We start from the raw sequence: 18,507 nt of genomic DNA, 5'->3' as shown, positions 1-18,507 counted from the left end.
TTTAGACGTATGTATTTATATATGGGTATCTTACATATTATATATACAGATATGAAGTGGTACACATGCTACATATTCTAGCAATAAAACAAATTTTGCGATATATAAACACATCCCCTTAATTTTGGTCTGTCTCCCCTGTCCTAAGATAACTGGAATAGCTACATAAATAATAAAAACAGGAAATAAAACACACTTTAACAATCCATTATCAAGGGAATATTGTTTTAACAAGATATATGGAATCATATTATCATTCTCTTAATTCAATAATCTTGATGTTGTTACAAGACTGAGGCAGTTATCAAAGCACGGGATCGTTCTTGTACGGAAGGATCACATCACTTAATGGGACAGAGATGTCACATAAACTACAGTGTCAAAGAGATAACAAATACAGGTCTGAGCTTGTAGTGGCAATGAATTTATGTTGGCATACATTGTTCCAGCAAAATAACTGGTATTTGATAAGCATATAGGTATGGCTGGTTTTGAAGCTGCTATCATTATCATGTTGATTTCATAAAATTCCTCACAAATGGATCTTTTATTTTATACACAAACACAGTCAAAATCTATACATACTTCCTATTTACAGTGGTTTCAAAGATCTTTCATTAATTCAGCCTTGCGATTACAAACATAAGAAGACCTTCTCTTCTTTTGAAATGTATTGAGTATTTATAGCAATTATTATAAAATGACTTTATCCTTGAGGAAATTGGTCCTCGAGGTTTGCATGGGTTTTCAACTAAACCTGTTTCCTCAGAGAAATTTTACGAATTATTCTTCATGACTCAGTACATTCCTGCTTTGTAACCATCAGCTAAGCTAACATTTCTTACATATATTTAAAAATTCATATAGTCTTAGTCATAAAAAATAGACTCTGGGCACACAATTTCTTTTACTACTTTATTTCTGTGTGTAGTTGATAACAATGCCCACCCTCCCACCTACATGGCATACCAAAGTCTGAGACATACAGAAATTCAAGGTAATCATAACCTGTTTTCCATACACGTCCTTCTACTTTCACAGCTTCTAAGCCCTTCTGCATATGATGTGGTCTCACACTCATTATGGAGATATTAATATAACCATATAGTTGCAAGAAGATCAGAATTCTAATGTCTTTTTAAGCTGACTATAGATCCACAGGTAAAACACCAAGACTGCCCCTTACCTACTTCTGAATGGCATGTTCGTAAGACAGATGGGTAGAGGTAGTTTACTTTCTGCTGGTTTTAGCCTTTAATGCATGTGTGCTGTCTTTCATTCAATACGGTTCATGACAGATATGTCCTATGAAAGCACATGAAGAGAACAGTCCGCACTTGAACAACCATGTGTTCAGCTACCCGAGGTCACAAAAAAAGGTACTATTGTAGCTGCAGTGCTCCTATGCAACCATGGCCTAAACTTGTAAATAAATACTTGAAATTTTAGGTATGTCTGTAAGTTATATAAATATTTATCTATATGAACAAATAGAAGATGGAGGGGTGACATGGTGATTTAACAGGTCAAGGATGTTGCATTGTTCACAAATGGTGAATTTGAAGACCAATTCAGGACCAAATACTGAATCAGACTTAAGTCCAGGCATTTTTTGTACATCACTATTATATACCAGCTTTGTAAGGCTATCAGGATACAGGACAGGATTTTTCTGAATGAGTAGTCCGATTTCTGTTTTATTCTGTTTGCATTAGGATCATAGAGTAGCCACCATTACAACAACGTGACAAATGTTGGAAAAAACATCCACTTTAATAGTATCTGCTGTATTTGGTATTATTCAGAAACCAGTTGTGGGCAGATGCCCTTTGTTGCTTATCTCATACTTCTGGAAGTTGTTACACAGGCAGTACATATGAAGTGTATACTTTTCAAGCTCCAGCACCATCTCCAGATTTATACAATAGTTAGTGAATGCAGAGCTAAGTTTGGGAATGGGTTACCACCATCCGACCTAAAGCAGAACTCAAATCGTAAAGCTGACTGAAGAGGGCAAAACTTTTTCTTCAAAAAGTATTTTCTGAATTCTCCTAAATTTCATCCTTAGCGTTAGCTAAAACAAGCTATGGCCAAAGTCTTTTTGTACTATTTCTCTCTTTGCAGATTAATCATGGTTAACAATGAAAACTACCGTCAAACTACCTGCAGGTAAAATAAAGTTTGCACGGTCATCATACTGGCATTTCAAAAGCACAGGATGAGTCTGATACCATGAAATTTAAAAGGCAAGAAGTCCCACTTAGTTGCTTTACTGCTACTTTGTGTCAATCATACTACCTGGCACACAGCAGAAGAGTTGTCAGGAACATTGTCTATATCCTGAGCGAAAAACAAAACTCCCAAAGTGAATGTGAGGGACAGAAACTATAGAAATGAGGAAAAAAATCACTTACATTTATCCAAGATGGCTGTCGCTATTACTGTGGAAACTCTGCTATGGGCTGAGGTCACAAGACCCTGTAAGCTAAAATAGAGAAGCTTCAGCTGAGGGTAACTGAAGCTGCAGCACATTAAAATACAGTTTAAGGTTATAGGTATTGATTGGAGTTTTAATTTCTTGATCTATTTTTCCCAGGGCATGAAAAGTGACCTCTGTTTTTTGGCCATTTTTCAAGCCTGGAGAGAAGAGATTTTGAGTATTATCCTCTACCTCTTTTTAAGTGTGTACGTATGTTATATGTAGGACATGATACGATAGTATGATGGTTTCAGTGGCATGAGTTCAGAGTTGCCACATTACTGTTGAAACCACATGTGATTTATTTAGATACTCCTAAATAAAATTCGAATAAAACCTTTATACAATAATGTAGGAAATGTAAATTATATAAAAGAAAAGCTAGCTTTAAAACTTTCAAAAATGTATTAAAATGCATCATGGAGCTTTTTTTTTTCTTTTCTATAAAGGTAATTTTTAAATTATGTATCTCTGAGGGAGTTTCATAACCTTAACATCTTAGAAATACCAAAATAACTTCACAATTATTTTTATATGAATACTGAAGTTTGAAAACCTATTGCATCTTAACCTCCCAGGGCTTAAATCAAGTGCGTGATCTACTAAACAGCTGGAATCTCCTCCTAACCTGTGATATAAAGACCCTACTGTTGGCTTCAGTAAGTGGCAAGATACTGAATTTGTCACTAATTTTGGAATAAACATTTTCTCTTCTGGCCCACAAATCACTGTGCTTTTGGGAAAAGAGTTGCCATGCAAAAGAAAAAAAAAAAAAAAGAGAAAATAGAAAACAATACCTTGGGAAATTATTGTTAGTGTTAACAGCAGAGATTCGGAATAACAGAAAGAAAGAGACTAGTAAAGCTCAGTTGAGAAAAGTGCATGACAAACAACCCACCAGTTTATTACCTGTACCTGGATTGCATATGATTTTCACGTAGATAAATAAGCACTTTTGTATGTGTACGTATAAACAGTCATATGCAAAGAGCAAAACCAAATTTCTAGACAGTGTCTTACAGGCTTCTCTTATCTGAAATGAGGAAAAGAACAAAAGGAATGCAATGAATCTGAACGACAGAAATCCTGAAGCAGCTAAGTAACAAAGGCACATATATCACATATAGTTGATATATGTGAAAGAATGACAAGTTGCCAAGAAATACAGCGAAGGGTGGAAACTCTGTGCTTTCTGAGCAAACTTTAAAAAAGAAATTCTCACCACATAATACAGATGTTTACTGCTTTCTTGTATAACCATATGTGATTTACAATAGATGAGAATATAACAGATGAGAACTAAAGAAACTACCAGGATAGATACTGCATCATTTTGATGCATTAAAAGAAATAATGTGCACAATTAAAACTCAAAAATTCAGTGAAACTGTTACACATTAGAAACATTTTTATAAAATTAACTCTAGAAGTCATTATATGCCTATGAAACAAGGCAGTCAAACTCATCCTTTGAAAGATAACTAAAGAAGAGAACATGATTCTAACCAAAACGACCACCAGGGAACAAACAGGTAAGATTTTCCTACCAAAAATGACTGCTGCATTTTAGATTTTTAATAGAAAAAAGACAGCAAATCTTGTTCAAATTATGAGACAATCTGAGAAGAATGGGAGAAATGACAGCTGAAGTGTTTGTGATAGAAGACTACATAATTCACCTTTACTAAAACTATTTCAGTACTTAGAGAACTAGTCTGAAGTTTCGGGAATGCTTGTAAGTCCACATAGGAGTATTTCCTAGTCTTGATGCTATAGGATATATGCCACATCAGCAGAACACCATATCCCAACTGGAACTAGTTGCTCGCTGCCTAATGAGAAACACTAACAAAAAATAGCAAACTGAAATGGAATTAATTATTTTCTCATGAGCAGACAGACTTCCATTACAGAATTTATGCAATCTAAACAGCATGTGTTTGACTATGTAGAATGTAGTCTAATATGCTCAGTGTGTAAAAAAGTAAAGCTCTATCAACAATAAGCCCGACTCATTTCATAAGCAGTAATTTGTTTAGAAGAAAAAAAGAAAGAAAAATACAAGTGGGAAAGGGGGATTATCACTCCATCAAACGCAAAAAATTCTGTGCTATAGACACCTTCATCTGAGTTAGTCATCTGAGGTTGCCTGTATAATCAGAGAAAAATACCCATTTCTGTGGCACAATTCATTAAATCCTAATTAGATGTCTAAATCAGATCAGATAAGCTGTCTCTTAAAAGTGTGTTGACTGTGTGTTAACAACAATGTGTTGACTAAAAGTGCCTGGACTATGAGTGGTGACAAAAGGCTCTTGAGCTTGGAGTATTACGGTGAATGTCAGAGACAAGGTGTAACCACCTATTGTCTGTTAAATTAAAGCCCCTTTCCAAGAGGCCAATTACCTAACGTTGACTTCCTCTCAGTATGCCCCTGAAGTTGTAATTTGTATTTGTGTTGAATAGATGTAAAACCAAACTACTCTCCGTTGACTTCACACATTCAGACTGCATCAGATAGATGTGGTGCCCTGAAACTTATTCCAGGTGAACAGAAAAAGTAAAACTGCTGTCTGCTTTGGTTTTCATTCAGTTATGAGAAGGTAACACAAGAAGAATACTGTTGAGGTCTTCAGTCAGCTCATTCTCTCATCAGATGTATGGACATACCTGTAATACTATATGTCCTACCTAAACCAACCAACCAACCAACCAACCAACCAACCAACCAACCAACCAACCAACCAACCAACCAATCAACCCTCAAATCCCTCTTTTTCCCTGACTGGTTTGAAGAAGAACTCTTGTTGTGGAATAAAATGAATTAAAAAGTTATGATCTACACATACATGTGCACACACAGAGAAACCAGTCAGGGAATTCTGAGCGCTAACATTCATATTAAAAGAAGAATTGAAAAAATCAGCACAATGCTTCAAGAAGACAGTCAATAAGTTGACTCTCATGGCAATAACTATTTAAGCAAAATTCTGTTCTGAATAAAGTTCCATACGTTAAAAAGTACATAAAATCAGATGGAGTCAAAATTAAAAATAATAAATAGTAAAACCACATTTTTATTGTGTAGCTCAGTATAACTTTTCCAATATTGTATATCCTTCAGATTTACACAGCTCATAAGATTAGATGTGACAGTAGCACAGTCCTCTTTAGTGATACACATGACAAACTTAGGCAGCCAGCAAGGGAACAATCACTGTTTTGATAATCAATTTCAGAACTGAATTGAATTTCCCAAAATTATTTGAATGGAAATTAGCTCACAGCATGATGCAGGCTGGTGCATTTGGTTTGAATGAATCAGGTGGGTAAAAGTAAAATATAGAAAAAAATAAAACGTATTATTTTGTAAATATTTACAGATTAATTCAAATTTATCAACTACGAAAATGAATCAGAAAGCAGACTGACAGCACCTCATACAACTCAGTGATCACCATAAATCCAGACAATGTATCGGATTTCATCAGAATAGAGGTCATGTTTTAAATGAAGGTAGAATTTGTTATGCATTATTCATCCATCTGAAAATATTACAAGGTGGGACAACTTTTTTTATAGTTTATTACCATAGCATATTACAAACTGCATTTGTAAAATCAATGTTTAACTGATGAGTCTATGACAAGTCGTTACAAAGCATATTATAAGATGCAAATATTGTTAAAATGTGTGCATGTTTAATGCATGAATTACAGTCATCAAGCATGTTATAAATTGTCATAAAATTTAACAAATGATAATAAGATATTTATAAATGGCATCTAAATAAAAAGTGTGCACAGAGAAGTAAATGGTACTAAAATTAATCCTTGTATGAAAGCTCTTTTTTTTCCTCATCTTTTTATTCAGAACAAACCAAGTTACGCTTTTCTTTGTTGTTGTTTTGTTTTGTTTGGATGCAAGTAAACAATGTCTCAGATGAACTCTTCTTGCCAAGCTTCTAAGGCAGCTGGAAACTTCGGTCTTTAGAAGATTTCCAGAAGAAAATTACAGACGGTTCTCCATTAGCTAGGCAGCATTGATTAGCTTTAACAACACCTTCAAGTTTCTTGTTACAGAGAACTAAAATGCACTCAAGAAATCTGAGTTACTAATTTAACAGACAAATTTTCCAAGGAGGCAAACTGCTGAAACTCATTATTTTAATTCTTTGTCTACTCATCAGAAAAAACAATTTCAACAGAGTAGAGAAGAAACAACATTTCCTTTCAAATTTTGTACACTTGACCAGTGATACTCAGTATATAGACACTGATCTATATAAGCGTTGTATGTGTTATTATAGTGTTTTATAATTCAATACCATACAGCAAAACATTGATCTTATCAGAGAAAAGGTATCTCTGGTTTTTTGCCTATGTGTAGAATATAAACGAAGAGCTGTCACCAGGATACTTCCCAACTGATGGCAGAAACAAAATTTGTCTGCTTGAAAGAGAAACTGATATATGTTCCATCTATAAGAGTCAGACTAATTGGCAGACAAGATCCTGAAAATAAAGAAATGTCCTTACTTCCAAAATCATAAGATAATTGTCTAGGAAAAACGGACAACAGATTGAGTAAGAGAATGAGACAAGGCAGCTACAGGGATACATTAATACCATAGTCATGTCCTGCAAAGTTTTGTGCAGAGATCTCCTGGTACGTGAAATCACTCTTAATTATGATACAAAACTTCAATGATTTCACTGTAACTAAATAATGTTATATATCTAGTTTAAATCTGCCAGGTTTCAGCTGCTGAAGAAGCTCATGTCCACTTCTGAAGCACAGTCAAAGAGCATTATCAGGATCTGAGAAGTCTGATCCTGTGATAGAAATGTTAACATTGTTCTCTCTTAATTTTCTCCAAAGTTTAACAAGATTGAACGCTTGGAAACAGCAATGTCCTGGTTTTATTATAAACAAGTTTTTCTTTTAGTGAATTTGTCTGTCAGCTAAAGCTTTCATATTAGCTGCATTTTCCTGGAAAACCAGATACATGTTTTGGTAAACACAGCAATGGAATGCAAGGTTATTGATAAGCATGGATGCTCCTCTCGTGAGAGGGGCAACGAGAAACAGGTCATCAACAAAGTGACCAATGGAGTATAACATCCCACTCACGTGAATACTTCATATAAAAGTCGGAGATCATGAGGATCTCGTCCCTTTTCCTTATGGCCGACATTAGGAGAGGACCTTGCTAGTCATCCCTGCAAACTGAGGCCTAGTGACAGACTGAATCCAGCTCCAGTTGACTGCAGAGTCCAATCCAGGACTTCGGGTGCCAGCTCTGCAGTTGATTGGACTTTTAAGATTGGTTTTGTATATTTTGTGTTATTTTCTCTATTCTTATTAGTAGCATTAGTAAAACATTTTTAATTTTTCCAACTCTCTTCTCTCTGTCCTTCTTTCCCTCCCGATCGCCTGTCCTGAGTGGGAAGGCGGGAGAGGGAGGGGCTGAGGGGGGGGAGCTGGGGGGAGAGGAGGTTAACAATATATCTGCCACAGTTTTTATTGTCACCCTGCAATTAAAACCTTGACAAGGACCTAAATACATTCAAGGAAGAAATAGAAGTACTAATTTTGAGCAAACAAGCAAGGAAAAACCCCAAACTTCATATTAAAAAAACAAAACAAAACAAAACAAAACCTATAAATTCATAGAAGAAAAATCTGTTTCAGGCTTTTGAACACAAAGGGTTCTTGAGCCTCACACTGCTGGGAGAATGTAAAAGGGAACGATCTCAAGTTTCTATCCTGTCTCATCATCTCACCCTGCCCACTGTTTGTAACACACCTGGAGGGGGTACTCACAAACACAGGATCATAAGACTCTTACTCAGTATCACCTACTCTCATACTCCTCTGGATATAAACCATGTACTTAGAAGCTGGAACTCCGAGCAGATATTCCATGCAAAGAAAGGTAACATCTCAGAAGATGCGGGGCATGAATTACTAGCTGTAGCTTTACAAAGAATGCTCAAGACCTATTTTACAAGTAAGCACAGGAGGCCACACACATCTGTGGAACATGCCTAAGAAACACTCTTCCCCTCTCATCTGCTGAACAACCAAAAATTTTCAGCTGCACGTTATATATTTCCACACCGAGAACTTTAGCGAAAGCACTGAATAATGTCCCTGATGCAAATGTAGTCACAGCAGTCTTGTGTTCCCACTGAAAAAACAAGATCTTCAGCCCTGGGGTGCTCCTGCTATCTGCATGTCAGAGCTGGAGTAAACAGTGCATTAAGTGCTGCTGAACTTTCCCACCCAAGAAGACATCCAGAGAACTTGTGGCTAATTGCTTTTTTCCTTTAAAGCCCTCACATGCAAGGCCCTTCACAAATTATTTGTTTCTTCACCTTTTCCAAACATAAAGGAACCTTGTAGCTGGTAAAACACAAGAAGCTTTAAAGTCAGTCTTAACTCATTCCTTCTTGTGTGCAGATCCTGCTTCCTAAAGATGTGACCATTTTGGCAACACAACTGAGCAATGGAGAAGAGTGACTGTCTCAAAGTTAAACTGAAGATCAAGAGTGTACTGCTGGGAAGTGTGAAAGATGCTGTGCAGGAGACTCCTCCATCCTTCCTGCAATGATATTGCTCCCTGCTTGCTAGTGACACCGCTGGTACTGTTTAACCTCACTTGTAAATGGCACCAAGTTTCACATCAATCCACCAGAGGCAAAAAACCCCAAAACACAACAGATGACAAGAATAGAAAACAAACCAAAATGAACAAAACATCCTAGAGTAAAATGAGGCAAGAAAAAGGTGATGAAAACATTAATATCTTAAATAAAATTAGCAATAAGTAGTTTCCCTTTTTCATATTTTTTTTTTTTTTTCCTTCCAAGGGTTACCTGACAAATACTTAAAGAAACATCATATATTGCAGACATTATCTAATAAGGGAAGTGGTCTTACCAGCATCTACAGCTGTTGTGCAACTATAAATGCAGGAAATAATTCATGAGAAACATACAGTAATTTTCTACATACATTTTCACAGCTTCTTTGTTGAGCAGACACATATCTCTGTGACAGAACAATTCAAGAAAAATGGGGGAGCCAACAGTCTGCTGGTTCATTTCGAAATCTAGTCAATTGGACAAACTGAAGAACATTTTCAGTCCTAGAGGACTATGTATATTAACTGGAATTATTCTCATATGGATAACTACTCAACAGGCTTTAAACTAGCTGATGTCTGACAATGAGAGTATGTCTTCTTTCAAAAATGAAAATCTGTTTTGTTTTGATTTTTGCTTTCCCGCTTTATCTTGGTCTGCTTTGTAATGAATTACTCACTTAAAAATGACTTTTTTCCTGATGTATGTGGCAGTTTACGGTAGAAACACACATTAGGAAAAAGTCCACTACTCTAAACATGAATTGTCACCTGCAGTTTAATGGTATCATACTACGGCACACAAGACCACAAAGTCCAACTGAAAATGTTCACGATCCACTACAAAGAACCTACAATGTACTAAGCTTGTAGTTTGGTGCAGTTCAGATTCCCAGAATAGTACTGGCACTCTTTGTGTTCATACTTAGAAAAGACATTTCTTTGAAGAAGTAAAACTGAACTTTTATTGAATTGTAAGTAGAAAGTGAAATGGAAACCATGAATTCTCTTATTCAAGGAATAATCAATATTTTGTATTGAATTTCCAGACATCTTGTCTTTCTGTGTTTGCACTTGTCTGAATTTGCATCTTCTGCTAAATTCTTCATTCTACTGGTAGTTTGTGAGTTTCTCACCCACAGATTTCTCAACAAACTATTTTACGACTAGCCCAAAATCTACAGAAGTGCAAAGATATGTCCGCTAAAGAGTGTTCTTGAGGAGAAGAATTGAGTGTTTAGCTGATTTAAGAGATTCGTGTAGCTAACTAAATTTTCTCCAAAGGAGGAATAGGCTCATCTAACATGTATGAAATCTTAAAATGAAAGGCAGTCCAAGGAAAGGAGATGGTTAGAGAAGTATCGGTAAGACTCAATCTTAAGGTCTGTCTTATGGAAGACTATACCGCACTGGAAAAGACGGGTTATTCATGGCAATCAGAAGGAGATGCTGTGTCTTTCTTAAATAAAAGGATAGTGCTGAGGGATTTAGAGACCGGACTTTTAATCTTTATACTTAATGTTCTTCCTGATCGGACCATTACAGAGTTGTTATGGACTGTATCCAACAGATCTTGGCATTCACCTTTCAGGGTCCCGACCTAGCCTATCTGCAATTAGTCTGATGAGATTTACACATTCAGGACAGGAATAAAAGACGTTCTGTGGAGTAGAAAGCCAGTTTATGCATGAACACAGGCTACTCTAGTACCAAAAAGACAGGATAAGAGGAAAAAAAAGAAACAAAAGAGAAGCAAAGAAACAATGTTTGGAGTGCTTTTGATAGGACTGAAGCCTCAAATAGGATGAACAATAAATGTTCTTCATGGGCATATAGCCCAAGCCTAAAGAAACAGAAGCAAAGGAGTATGATCAAAAGTCTCATGCTTTCCTATGCTGCATAATTCAGGTGAAAGCTTTCTCATTTAGACAACTGAATGAGGATCGCCATTTTGGCAGGAACTGTGCAAAGATACCAAAGTACTTCCTCGAAGAAGAAGAGACTCGTCATAAAAAGTAAGAGTTTTCTTTGCAGTAACACAGAGACTGCAACTAATACGGTGTTCCTGGAATACAAACAATAAAGAGGTTGTGGCATATTTTATATAAATAATAAAGTTTAGAATCATAAAACTACATAACAGGAAAGGACTGAGAAATCGAGTAGAAAGCAGAAAAAGGAACTATACAAGTTGGTTAAATATGAAAAGCTTCTACAGACAATTCACAAGAAGGTGCATATATATAGATATACATACATATATTAAAAATACATTCGTAATTCACTTATCTACACAAAGACAGTTCTAGTGTAGTTTGAGTAACTGATTTGGGTAAATAACCTGATTTAACTGTCTTTAGGAACCAAAGCTCCATCAGTTTTTTAAATGACAAGTTTTTTTCTATAATATCTGCTAAGATTTAGGAAGTAAAAAATTCACAGACATTAAATGCATTTTTTCTTCTCAACTAAGATTTTATTATTAGCATTATTGTTATTAGAATTTCTGCTAATATTTTTTTAGAAACAAGCTAAATGGCAATTATAATTAGAGTATGGAAAAATGACGACCCTGATTTTGAAATAATAGCTCACTGTATCTCACCCAGAGATACATCCAAACAGGGATGAATCTACATTCCCCTGTGGCTTTCAAAGTACAGCTTTGCTAGGAGTTATTATATATACAGACACAATGCCTGGTCTGAAATAGTTGGGCTGTATAACAGAAGTATCTGTGGAGAGAGGGAAAAAAGAAATTATCCTTCTTCAGGCTACTGAATGGTATTTTTACATGAAAATGAAGCATCTCAAATTCAGCATAACATCATGAGATCATACAGAAAAATAAAAATGATATTATAATATTTTTGTCAGCACACTTCTCAATTTTCATAAATCTTGGATTGCTTCCTTGTTTCCATTTTACTGCAGACTGGGGAAAGATATGCCTGTTATAAGAAGATACAACTTGTTTCCTCTCCCATACTGTGATTATACTTTATTTTTAATAATAAATGCAAAGAGCCACATTATCAGTGTAAGCAATATGTATCATACTAATCTATACCATCTTTCTTCTACCACTATGGCATTCACGTAGTTACCATTCCACATTCCTCTGGAGTGCCACAAAGTCATCTCTAATCTTGATAAGGCTAAATAAGTTTTTTGGTCATCTTTAAATTTTGACACATACGATATCCTTTAGCCCATTTTCCAGTTCATTAATAAATATATTAAACAATGCTGTTTAATGTACAGGTCAGCGGTAGACAGAAGTGTTAACCTTTTGCCATGCTGAAAATTGACAATTTACTCCTACTCTATCTTCTGTCTCTTAACTTGTTTCTAACTTACAATGGAACTTTAACTTTCACCCAGAACTACTCAGTTTTCTGAATAATTACTTTTAAAGGACTATGTCAAAGGCTTTTTGAATGTCCTTTTGAATATCTCTTGATCTTACTTTAAAAACATATTTATTTTGAGACATTTACAAATATTTCTTGTAGATTAAAAATACTGGAGTCTTCTTGATAGATGCAATAGAGATATGTGTGCTCTGCAATTTCAGTAAACTTTGAGACCACAGAAGAAGAGCACGACTTGTCCCCCAGAAAGGTCAGACCACCAAAAACTTGCAGCCGAATCAGTAATGCAGAAAAATTAATTCTAAGGCTATATTTTATCCTGTTAGAATGAAGCACTTCAATGCACACGGTAAATCACACAGGCCGTGAAAGGCTGGGAAGCAGCTGTAGCATGGGAATTGCTGCACCGTAGGAAGGCTTGCCCGGTGCTGACCAGGACGGTATTGCAGGCACCCAGAGGAATGATTGTCCCACGTCAGACGAGAGATGACAGTCACAGACTGATAGGAAATACCTGTCATGATAGCAGGCAATATATGTGCCTAAGCTTTCTATACATAAACTAGAGAAGTCTGAATGACTGACTTGGAGGAGGATAATGAGGTACCTCACAATCATTACAGACAGCGCAGGAGAAAGTACAATAGGGCTTATCTGAAAATCTAAAAGTAGGAAATTAATGGCTCATTTTTTTATATACTTTATGAGGAATAATGGGTATCGTGAAGTCAGTCTGTGAAGGATTATAAAACTGAAAACAAACTGCCTGTATTTGATGCTTTGAAGGGGAACTGGGCAAAGACACAGAGAGAGATGTTAGGAAAATAAGCTGTGCAGAACAGTGGCAGCAATGAGACAAGATGACATTTGTCATGTGCTGAAAAGAGGCCAGTTGTAGTAACTGGAATGAAGAGAACCCGCATGCGAGTTTCAGCTCAGTGCACAGCTTAAAAAGCTGTACCTTAGTATGGATGTGAGGAATAGGAAAGACACCCAAATTTAAGATGCTGTTTACATTCCAAGCCTGAGACAATCAACAGGCTGATACAGTTGACAGTGATGGAGAAAGGGGCTGATAGAGGAAAGATTATTCCTGTTGGTCTTTAAGTTGTTGTCTAAGCAACCACAGGTTAGTATCAGGAAGACTGGATGAGTTTAATCTGGTTTTGTTTGTTTGTTTGTTTTTTAATTGAGGAAACTGAGAACAAATCACAAAGATGATGATTAAGTGTCTCATTTAGATTAATTACAATAAAGACTCTCTGAAGAAAATGGCAAAGGAGGAATTAGAAGGATAAAAGGAAGAGTGAGAAAGTGGAGGACAGAATTGGAGAAACTCCCTACAGTCATTTGGAATGGCATACCTACTGAGTTCACAAACTGGTTAAGGGGATGAAGAAGTAAATGGCTGAGCAAAAGGAGTCAATGAAAGAAAGCAGTCGCTTCAAGTGTGAACTTTTTATCAGATTTGTCAGGTTCTCTCACAAAATCAATTTTATTTTTTCATATCACTTTTTGTGTCAATTCCCCTTACATGGCAGAAGGCATTTAAGTTTTTTGAAAATAAAAAAAAATCCAATAGAATAGTACAGTTGACAAAATCTGTTGCTATTAGTGGCACTGTCAGCTCAGCCCAAGAGGTGACTGATAAAAAGTGAGTGAACCTGGTGCATCCAAGAGTCTGCCCGTAGACACTTGCTATGAGAAGTCACCTTCAATTACAATTTATGTACAGATTATGCATGAAAGAAGTCGGAGTTTTGTTCTTGCCGACTGCTCAGTATTGAAGTGTTAGTTTCTCAGCAGACAACAGAAGCTGTCAGTGATCCTTGAAGCTAAAGTTCCCTTTTGCAATTCCAGAAGAGAGTTCTTTTACCAACACTGTCTACAAGAAACACCATTTAAAGGTCCCCAAAACAGTTACTGATGGATAGTATTGGGTTTATGGAGCTGGCAAGGTATTCAGTGCAACCTAACAACTCTCACTTCAGTGTAAACGTGTATTTAAATAGATAATTAGCGTTCCGCTTAGTGGTTGAGAAATACAGAAACTGTTACGATCGGGAACTCAATCACACTTCTTTTGCACAGTCTAGGGCAAAGTGTATCTGCTGTTTTGCCACCTGATGACATTTAAAGTATACACAACTGCTCTAACATCAACTACTGTATTTGCTTGACATTACCTAGGACTACACCAAAGCTATTCTAATACAGCTAAAATGAAATGTGGGAAACATAAGAAGAAATTCTGTCACATTTTGTTAGATATTTGTCTATGTTTTTTTTTTTTTGCGACTGCAAAAAGACAGTCAAAAAGATTTGCCTAGTAATGGTGAAACTGGGTCCCAGGGAACAAAAAAGACCAAATGGTAACTCAAGACTCAATCAAGCCCATGATAAAGTTGATGACAGTGTTAAGGAAAGAGTTAATATAAGATGTGTCTCTATAGAAAAGCAGAGCTAATTTCAAAGTAAATTGTACATAAAAACTCAAACAGCATTCCAAGAATGAGCAAAAGCACAATGCTAGAAAGGAAGATTCAATACTAAGCTGTTGATTCTATGCTTTCTGTCTAAACTTAAAAACCAATTTAATTTTGAGGAATTAAAATAGGTGCTGAAGATATTAAAGAATATGTGATCCATAAAATAATTTAGCATTATTTGGCAACTTTACCATTATGTTTTGAACTTAAATGATAAGATCCTTGATTAGTACAAAGGAGCATAACTTAACAAAAAGGAATTGTAGGTCTAGGCCATTCAAGGAAGTTATTAGATACTATTTTATTGTAACAATCAACACTTACTTTGTAATTAAAACATTTGACTGTTTTACCTGGCATTTTAAAGCAGCTATTAGAAAACTACTTACGTTTACAGTCTAGTACCACTTAAATATACCATCCGCCTTAACTCTATGAGGAACCCTTTCGAAAATAAATGGAGACAGAACAATAAAACTCCCATCAAAGTGCCTCAACAGATTCTCCTATGTGTATTGTATTAGTTGCCAACCTGTTAAAGACCATGCTTTTAAATAAACATAAAACTGAATATTAACTGAGTAAAGGGTACACATTGTTATGTTTAATCACTTAAAATGATACATAAGCAACTGATTCATCTTCTATTGAAACAAAACAAACTGTTGAGTTTCATCCAGAATAGCTATAAAAATTAACAGCAGATGAAATGGAATGTTCATCAAAATCAACATTATATTAAAAATTACTTATTTATTTTTTTTGAAACATAAAACTCATTATCAATATTTTTAAACCTTAGAACAGCCAAGTTCCATTTGCTCTTTTTACTACATATTGGACAGTATTTGTGCTTTCTTAATTCACCTTATATGATTGCTAACACTAAGGTGTGTGGCTCAGTTGCTGAGTTTGTACCTGCGAGGATTTAGTCAGACACCTTGGTCCCGGCACCTGCTCGTGCTGGCGCCGCCCTGTATGGTTCCAGGGCCGTCCCCCATCTGGGAACCCCCAGTGCTGCTCTAGTGTGAGCCAAAAAACTTGGGGAACTGCTCAGATACTGCTAAAACTGCCCAGTATATAGCTAAATAGGATACAGAATACGCTTGCGTGTGCGTATGTATATGTGTTTATATGTTATTCTGTAGTTTTAGTTTAAAATGAAACGCCTTATTATATGCTGCGATGTTCCTTAGAGGCTTACAAGATTCTTGTTTATAGTTGATAATGTTAAGTGAAGAAAAAAGGTTAACGTATGTGAGAATAGGCAGCAGGTAGTCTACAGGAATGTCCCAGGCTGCATATAGATATCTCCTATATCAATAACATAATAAATGCTCCTCCTTAATCAACTGCTATTTGTACATTAGTTTCCACAGAGATCAAAAGAAAAAGAACAAAAAACAACACAAAACTAATTCAGCAGATATTCAGCCATATTTCACAATTTGGAAGGAAGGAAAAAAATTAACAAATGAGCAGTAAAACCTCACCATGATTTAGAGAAAGATATTTTTAGCTAAGGCTTTAATAATCAAAGTGATGTAGATGTATATGAAAGACCAAAACAGTAAAGATTTTTTCCTATTGGATATAGACATAACCTTCAGGTGTTATAAACAGATGAAACAGCTTTCTTGATAGAAATTACGTTACTGACAATAAAGTGCAGTTTGAGAGAAAAGAAATCACTTTGCCATCAAGTGACGATCAATTTATTTGCAGCGGGAAGGAGAACGCCTCTGGAAAAGCACTCCATTGAATTGTTCATTGCTGTAGTCTGTGCTGGAGCTGGCTTTTCAGGGCAACTATTCTCAAATACTTCACTGACATAAAACAAAATACTGAAAAAATCTTATGCACAGTGTGATATTCTATCCTCATTTTCATAACTGGGATATACCACGAGCTAACACAGAGCCGACACTTGAAATAATGGACTAGGCCTTCCCTGTGTTTAAAAAGGCAAAATTATAGAAAATCTGTGCTGATTCTGTCCAGTAAAAGGTTTGCTTGAGGGTCTTCTGCAAAAGTATTACCTAAGTTTACAGGACAAGAGCACACATATTACAAGATGTTGAAAAGTGTCTCTCTTCATGCCATACTGCAACTCACTTTAGTTGCAGGCTTCAAAGAAGCCGCTCTCCTCGCTGCCAGACTCAAAAGCAGGGCTGTTTCGTAGGGGGAAAAAGGCACAAGGGACTCTGTATGAAGAACGCATTCCAGAATCTCAGAAATCTCTATTACTCTGTGATTTTTAAAACCTTTTCTTTAAATATACAAAACGGCATTTCCTGAATTACAGCTTATTTGTGATTTGAGACCTACACATTGAAAGAAGTTAGTGTAATTTTTCAATGCATTTTCTGCACTGGATAACGAAAATTTTCCTTCTGTATTGGAATTTCCCTTTAAAATAAAATTGACAAAACTGTACTTAAGAAAGGATGTCTCCAAAACTCCTAATGAAGCTGCTTGTAACATTCAACAAAAATACTAATGCGACAAACATCCCTAGGCAAACCTTTTACCAAATAATAAGCAAAAAAACCTCCAAAACCTCTTCTGTATTTAAATGCTATCTTTAACCTCAGAGACATTCTTCACTGGAACATCCACATTTTCTATTAAATTGCTACTTTTAGACAGTACTCTGTGTAGTATGATCCTCTTAATCCACAATTCAGTACTGATAATCATTCATTTCTTTGTACATTTCTAGGGATCTGCTGAAATGCTTGGCTGCCTAAACTACAGTAATTTCCTTTATGCAATTGTAAATTAAATTTTGTAGAAGTGCAGAGTGACTTAAAAAAAAGTAAGAAACAAAAATAAAAAAACATTTTTGCTTTTAAGAAAATTAATACAGCAAAGAAAATTAAAGAGGAAGAAACATCCCCAGCTCTGTAGAGACACAGGGAGGCAGAACAAAACACATAGAAGAAAAAATAATTTTACAGCTAAATCACATGTACCTTCCAAGCCGACATATAGTTTAGTATGTTTTATATAAATATATAGTTTGTGTTATTTTTATCTTGTAATACCTCTTCTCATCTCTTTAATACAGCAATGAAGAATATTGACTGAATCCTAAATGTTTTCGCCCTGCTTATCAGACATTTTCCATGGAAAAACCCAAGCTGTTTACTTTATATTCTGTTAGTTCAAACTGTGCCAAGTGACTAGGCCAAGTAAAATAAATAATGTATTTCCTGTAATACCACAAGACCAAAACTCAAATTTGAATAACAGCAGCTATAGGAATGAAAAAAAAACAGAAAAGTGTAGGCCTACTGTTGTGTTCCTTACAAAGCACTGAAAACATTCAAAGGATTGCAAGGCTAGACAACAACTTAAAGAATGTAGCAACTAATTTTAATTAATAGCAATATTAGACAATGAATTTATAAGAAATGGCATTACATATAGAAAATCTGCTCAAAGAAGTATCTTTTTTTTCACTTAAGGGTGATGATTAACCTATAATATTTTCACAGACAGGGGACACCAAAC

At 35.6% G+C, this 18,507-nt stretch overlaps 1 protein-coding gene across 17 annotated transcripts in view; it reads right to left on the bottom strand.

Moving 5' to 3' along the window:
- FOXP2 (forkhead box P2) overlaps window positions 1-18,507 on the bottom strand; it is a 420,375-nt gene that overhangs the window by 82,372 nt on the left and 319,496 nt on the right. Inside the window, exon 2 of one of the 17 annotated variants that reach the window (XM_071803321.1) lies at window positions 2,415-2,485. The exons of the other annotated variants lie outside the window; for them this stretch is intronic. The gene's annotated coding sequence lies outside the window, so the exon portion shown is untranslated. The remainder of the gene's footprint in view (window positions 1-2,414; window positions 2,486-18,507) is intronic. 17 annotated transcript variants of the gene reach the window in all.

This window comes from Patagioenas fasciata, chromosome 1 (assembly GCF_037038585.1).
Source record: "Patagioenas fasciata isolate bPatFas1 chromosome 1, bPatFas1.hap1, whole genome shotgun sequence".
Taxonomy (NCBI): domain Eukaryota; kingdom Metazoa; phylum Chordata; class Aves; order Columbiformes; family Columbidae; genus Patagioenas; species Patagioenas fasciata.
The sequence above is the reverse complement of the archived record's forward strand: the minus strand, read 5'-3'. Positions and strand labels throughout refer to the sequence as shown.